Genomic DNA, 7,525 nt, shown 5'->3' with positions numbered 1-7,525 from the left:
CATAGCCCATGGACACAGACAATAGTGCGGTGAAGGCCTCGCTGGGTAGGGGTTAGGTGGAATGGGATAAAGGGGAGGAAAATGGAAGACATCTGTAATACTGTTAACAATATAAATAGACATATTTTTAGAAATAGATAATGTACCTTTTAAAATACAAGAGTATACTGAAGATTTATAATATAGTAAAAGTAAAATGTATGAAAATGATAGCACAGAGAGAAACCAAGATGGCGGCAAAAGTAAACACCAGAGTTTGCTGCCTCACACAACCACTTCAAAAATACAACTAAAAGACAGAAAGGACATCATCCAGAACCACGGGAAGGCTGGCTGAGTGGAAATTCTACAACTAGAAGGAAAGAGAAAAGCATACCGAGGCCCAGAGGAGGAGCAGTGTGGAAGTAAAATATTAAGGTGCGGAGGTGCATGCAGAGTGGGCTGGCGGCTGAGGGCACGGTTGTCTTTTTCAATTGGGAGGGAGTCTCAGGTTCTGAGCTCCAGTTCCAGGCGAGTCTCTGGGGACCCAGACTCATACGGGAGAAGCGGGACTGTCTGGCATCGGTCGGAACTCGAGGGCAGCTTTCTCTTGGAGGTGCTTGCAGCAATTACCAAGACACTGAGAAGCAGAGCCTCTGAGGGAAGTACTAAGAGCAGCCTTAACTGCTCGCTCTGCCCTGTGGATCCCCTGGGACCCACCCCGCCCCACCCAAGCCCTGCATGGAGGCTTTTGCTGGGTAGCCTCAGGAAAAGGCTAGATTAGCATCTCCCTAGAGATCCAGGAGCCAGGAAACCCAGAGGTCAGAGTGGGACCATCCAGTTTGCAGCTCCTCGGACCTTTAAAGGACACACTCAGGGGGCAGACTCAGTGAGCACCAAAGCCCCACTGAAGCAAGTGTAGCCCAAGAGGGGTGTCTCCAGCACAGAAGTTCCCCCACTGCAGACACAGCTAATTCTCACAGCCAATTGGCCTGGAGGTCATTCCCTCCCAGTGTTAACTACAACAATCAAGGCTTAACTACAACAAGGCTGTGCACAAAGACCACAAGGGGATGCACCAAGAGTGTTCTCCTCAGGTAATTGGGGAGGCTGAACCACTGGACCCTAGAGGACACTTAGCACAGAAAACTACTTTATCAACACAGGGAAGTATAAAAAATGTGGAGACAAAGAAACAGGACACAAATGACAGAAATGGAGGAAAGCAAACTACTGGATATAGAGTTCAAAACCACACTTTTAAGGTTTTCCAAGAACTCTCTAGAAACCACCGATAAATTTAGTAAGACCCTCGAAAAGACTGGTGAGACCGCCGATAAATGTAGTGAGATCCTCAAGAAATCTAGTAAGACCCTCTATGTTATGATACAGGACCAACTAGAAATTCAGCATACACTGACTGTAATAGAGGATATTATACAGACTCCCAACAGCAGACTATAGGATCACAAGAATCAAGTCAACGATTTTAAATACAAAGAAGCAAAAAACACCCAACCGGTAAAGCAAAATGAAAAAAGAATCCAAAAATACGAAGATAGTGTAAGGAGCCTCTGAGACAGCTTCAAGCGTACAAACATCCGAATTATAGGGGTGCCATAAGAAGAGAAAGAGCAAGATACTGAAAACCTATTTGAAGAAATAATGACAGAAAACTTCCCCTACCTGGTGAAAGAAATAGACTTACAAGTCCAGGAAGCACAGAGAACCCCAAACAAAAGGAACCCAAAGAGGACCACACCAAGACACATCATAATTAAAATGCCAAGAGCAAAAGACAAATAGAGAATCTTAAAAGCAGCAAGAAAAAGAAAGTCAGTTACCTACAAGGGAGTACCCATACGACTGTCAGCTGATTTCTCAACAGAAACTAGGCAGGCCAGAAGGGAGTGGCAAGAAATATTCAAAGTGATGAATGCCAAGAACCTACAACCAAGATTACTTTACCCAGCAAAGCTATCATTCAGAATTGAAGGTCAGATAAAGAGCTACACAGATAAGAAAAAGCTAAAGGAGTTCTTCACCACCAAACCAGTATTTTATGAAATGCTGAAAGGTATCCTTTAAGAAGAGGAAGAAGAAGAAAAAGGTAAAGATACAAATTATGAACAACAAATACACATCTATCAACAAGTGAATCTAAAAATCAAGTGAATAAATAATCTGATGAACAGAATGAACTGGTGGTTATAATAGAATCATGGGCATAGAAAGGGAATGGACTGACTATTCTTGGGGGGGAAAGGGGTGTGGGGGATGCAGGAAGAGACTGAACAAAAATCATGCACCTATGGATGAGGACAGTGGGTGGGGAATGAGGGTGGAGGGTGGGGTGGGAACTGGGTGGAGGAGAGTTGGGGGGGTGGGGGAAAGAGGAACAACTGTAATAATCTGAACAATAAAGATTTAATTTAAAAAATAAGAAATTTAAAAAAAATGATAGCACAAAGGTCAGGAGGGAAGAAAGTGAAGTATATTGTTGTATGGTTCTTATAATTTATGTGAAGCAGTATAGTGTCAGTTGAAAACAGATTTTGATTAAGTAAAAGATGTATATTATAAATCTTAGAGAATTGCTAAATAATTAAACTAAGATTTATATCTAATAAGCCAACAAAGGAGATAAAATGGAATCACTAATAAAACACTCAGTAAATTCAAAAATTTGTCAGGAGAGAAACAAAAAACATATGGGACAAATAGAAAACACATTGCAAGATAACAGACTTAAACTCAACCATACTAATAATCAGATTATATGTAAACAGTATAAATGCCACACCCAAAAGGCAGAGATTATCAGATTGGCTTAAAAAACAAAATCTAACTACATAATGCCTATAAGAAAGCCACAAACAGGCTAAAAAATAAAAGCATAAAAAATGATATTCTAGCCCAACTGGCATGGCTCAGTGGTTGGGCATCAACCTATGAACCAGGAGGTCACAGTTTGATTCCTGGTCAGGTTGGGGGTTCCATCCCCATTGGGGGGTGTACAGGAGGCAGCCAACCAATGATTCTCTCTCATCATCGATGTTTCTATCTCTCTCTCCCTCTCCCTTCCTCTCGGAAATCAGTAGAAATATATTTTAAAAATAATATTCCAGGCTGATACTACTTCAAAGAAAGCTGAAATAGTTATATTAATATCAAATAAAAAATATTTCATAGGAAAGAATATAACTAAAGGTAATGATCATTGTATAATGTTAAAGGTGCCGAATTATCAATAAAACATAACACTTTTTAAATGATTCAAAAACTAAAAAAAAAAAGCCAAAATGAACTCAAAAATTCATCATTACAATTGGAGATTAAAATATTCTTCTCTCAATAATTAATAGAAAGTATGGACATCAAATCAGCAATGCTGTAAAAGACCTGAACAAAAATAATCAATCTATTGGACCTAATTGACATAGCAAAATACACTTTTTTTTCTAATGTAAATGGAACACTTACCATGATAAGTCATATTGTGAGCCTTAACACAGGTCACATTAAATTTAAGAGGATTTAAGTTACATAAAGTATTTTCTCTGATCACTACAAAGTTAAAGTAGAAATCAATAAAAGAAATATATCTGAAAAATCTAACATTTGTAAACTAAGTAAAATGCATGTAAATAACTTAGGATACAAAGAACTCAAAATAGAAATTTAAAAATACGTTAAACTAAATGAAAATGAAAACACAACATATCAAAATTTGTAGGATGCAGCTAAAGGAGTACTTAGAAAAGATGTACTGCATTATGTATCTCTGTTAGAAAAGGAGAAAGATGTCATATCAATAAACTTGGACTATACATTAAAGAACTAGAAAAAGAGTAAATGAAACCCAAACTAAGCATACAATTTAAAATAATAAAGATCAGAGCAGAATTATTGAAATAGAAAACAAAAACAACAAGGAAAACCAATAAAGTCAAAATCTGATTCATTTACTCAGTTGATAACATTGATTTAAAAAATCTAACCATGTTGATCATGGAAACAAGAGAGAAGACACAAATTACTGATCTCAGAAATTAAAGAGTTAAAAATTCTACATCTTATCTAATAAAAGAGAAACATGCAAATTAACCATAACCCCAACACCTTTCCCATTGGCTAATCAGCAGGATATGCAAATTAACTGCCAACCAAGATGGCGGCCGGCAGCCAGGCAGCTGAAGCGAACAGGAGGCTTGCTTGCTCCAGTGAAGGAGGAAGCCAACATTCCCAGCCTGCCACTGCCAGCCTCTGAGCTGCAGTCTAAGCAACTATGTTGCAATTATAGAACCTAAAAAACCCCCAGAAACCTACTTTCAGCCAGCCAGGCTTCAGCCAGCAGGACCACAACAGTGTTTCAATTATAGAAGCCAAACAAACCATATACCTGCTTTCAGCAGCCGGGGTCTCAGAGCTGGAGCCGAGCCTCAGATCTAAAGCCGGCTCTCAGCTCCAGTGATAGTCAAAGAAGGTAAATAAATCCCAGAATAAAAAAAAAAAAGAAAAGAAAAAAAGGAGAGGTTGGGAGCTTCAGTCACCCACCAGCCTGAAAACGGCCCTCAGCCCCTCACCCAGACTGGCCAGGCACCCCAGTGGGGACCCCCACCCTGAAGGGGGTGTGACCAGCTACAAACAGCCATCATCCCCTCACCCAGACTGGCCAAGCATCCCAGTGGGGACCCCCATGCTGAAGCAACAAGATGGTGGTTAATTTGCATACTGAAGGCAGGCGGCAGCAGGCAAGGCTGTCCACAGTCCAGGACCAGATCTGTGACCCTGCCAGGCGGGGGGCAGTACTTGAGGCTGTCCGGGGTCTGGGACCCGGATCCGTGACCTGGCAAGCGGGGGGCAGTCCTTGAGGCTGTCTGTGGTCTGGGACCCGGATCCGTGACCTGGCGGGCGGGGGGACAGCGCTTGAAGCTGTCCACGGTCTGGGACCCGGATCCGTGACCTGGCGGGCAGGGCGGCAGCACTTGAGGTTGTCCATGGTCCGGGACCAGATCTGTGACCCTGCCAGGTGGGGGGCAGTACTTGAGGCTGTCCGCAGTCCGGGACTGGATCTGTGACCCTGCTGGGCGGGGGGCAGTGCTTGAGGCTGTCTGCTGTCCCGGGACCCAGATCCGTGACCTGGCGGGCGGGGGGCACCGCGGGAGGCTGTCCGTGGTCTGGGACCCGGATCCATGACCTGCTGGGTGGGGGGCAGCGCTTGAGGCTGTCTGCGGTCCCGGGACCCGGATCCGTGACCCATCCCTGCGGGGCGGCAGCTTGCACAGGGGCAGATCCGCTGGGGTTGGGCAGGGCAGGACGCCTGGCTTCCGCCCAGCCCCAGTCACTCTGGGCAGGTGAGCAGTTCAGAGAGCCTCTGGACAGGGGAGGCAGGCCGGAGGAGGGCGGTCTGTACTCCCTACATGGCGGTGGTGACAGCTGTGAGCGGCCAAAGGGAGCCTGCAGGTTGTGCTGAAGTAGCGCCTGCAGGCCATCAGCGCCTAGGAGTGGCTGCGCAAGTGCCGCCTCCTGGCCCAGAAGGTGCAGGATCGCAGGGACAGCCACCATGGCGGGCCAGACTGACGTCCTCCTGGCCGCACCACGGGGGTTTGCGGATCTGCAAAGCCAGAGGCCTCCAGTGTGCACATCCCCCCCTGGCGTGCGAACATTCCCCAGCACACTGTCACCCTCCCGTGCCTGCAACAGTTGCAAACCAAGGCGTGCACAAGTTCCCCCCGCCTCTCCACCACACTTCCATCAACCCAGCATGCCTAACACCCCCACAGGATGTGCACACACCCCCTCTGATGTGCTCACGTCCTTTGGAGAGTGTCTGGGTGTTCTGGGTGCTGAGGGTGGGCGCCTGTGAGATGACAGTGAGAGGGCGGAGTGGTGATGCCCTGTTCCCACAGAGGCCAGTGCAGCTGCGAGATCACCTCTGGGGGGTTAATGCAGGTGCTGAGGCGGGAGCAGATGCAGACAGACACACCTGGTGGGTGAGGGCAGCCCTCACTGAGGTGCCTTGGGTCAGTGTGCAAGATCAAGAACCCAGAGGCGGAGAGGAATTCCGTCCTCTCAGTGAAACAGTGGGATAGTCGGGGCGACTGTAGAGGAGGAATGTGCACTTTGGGTGCCAGCACCCATGAGCGAAGGCTGCCCTGACTGAGCCTCACTTGCTTGGGGCCTAGCGCACTCCTGCCAGACAGCGGTTGACAGAACGTGCTTTTCCAAATTAATGAGAGAAAACGTTGATTCTCCTGCTGCCACGAAGGTGGAAAGTGAAGTGGGGAGACATGTGGGGAGTGAGCGAGGTTCCCTGTCTGGGGGTTCCAAATCTGCTGTTGGTTTCTTTCACAGCTGACTAGAGATATACAGGGTGTCCCCAAAAAATGTTTACACACTTTGAATACCTACTAATTCCAATGGTTTTAAGCATAAGAAAGAAACAACAATGGAGCTGTTATCTGTTAAAAGTGTGGGCACAAACAGGTAGTTGGACATTCCCTGAGGGGTCTCAGATTGGAGAGGGTGAAGGCCAGACTGAGGGGCCCCTCCCCTCCACCACCTCAGTGCATGAATTTCATGCACCAGGATACTAGTATATTATAAGACCATTAAAAGGATATTATGGTTCAACATATGAAAGTCAATCAATATAATACATCACACAAACAGAATACATGGGAAAAAACCCCACATGATCATCTCAACCAGGTAAACATCAATAATGATGTCTCTTATTGTTACTATCATAATTAGCTAACTAATATTATTAATAATAGGAAGAAAGCAAAGAGGAGGCCAGACATTATAAACATGGTCAGCTGGGCAGTATCATCAGGAAGCTGCAGTTTGACATCCCTCACAGGGAACCACTGGTCTATTCCCTGAAGATCACTGGGGGAATGGGAGAGATTGGCACATGTGCAGTGAAGTTGGGGTGATGTAGGAAGGGTGGTTGCCTGTCAGTCTAACCTGGGAAAAAGGTAATAGGCTAGAGGGGTGGAGCCACTGCAAGTGTGCTAAATCCTGAAGGCTTAATTGGTTAGCTCCTAGTTATAACCCCAAGACAAAAAGTTCTCCTCTTGTTCCTCTTGCTTTGCTCCTGCTTCCTTGCACTAGCTTGCTTCATGACCCACACTTGACTGCCAGGTGGCCTAAGCAGCCACATGGTCCATGGCCATGCGGACCCTACATGCAATGGACTACAGCTGGTAATACAAGCTAAGCTAGCCAGATGCTGGGTTGGACTTCGCTTTAATATGGAGTGGAAACTGTGGGCAGTGGCTTTAATTCTTGCACTGCTGAAGACACAGCTGGACTTTTACATGGCAGGAAGATGGGATATTGGAGGGGAACCCCCTTAATGTTACCTCATCAATAAAGCTTTCCATCATACTTCATCCTTCTGTAGGGGCCTCAGAAAAATCCTTTTCCCATGGCACCTGAAGAGCTCCACTTCCACTGGCAACAGATGGGGATAGAGAGAGTACCCCACCAATAACAGTATTGGTAGTTTGTGCCTACTCTTGATATAATGTTATGG

The sequence above is a fragment of the Myotis daubentonii genome, chromosome X (genome assembly GCF_963259705.1).
Source record: "Myotis daubentonii chromosome X, mMyoDau2.1, whole genome shotgun sequence".
NCBI classification, from domain to species: Eukaryota; Metazoa; Chordata; class Mammalia; order Chiroptera; family Vespertilionidae; genus Myotis; species Myotis daubentonii.
This window is presented reverse-complemented; position numbering follows the sequence as displayed.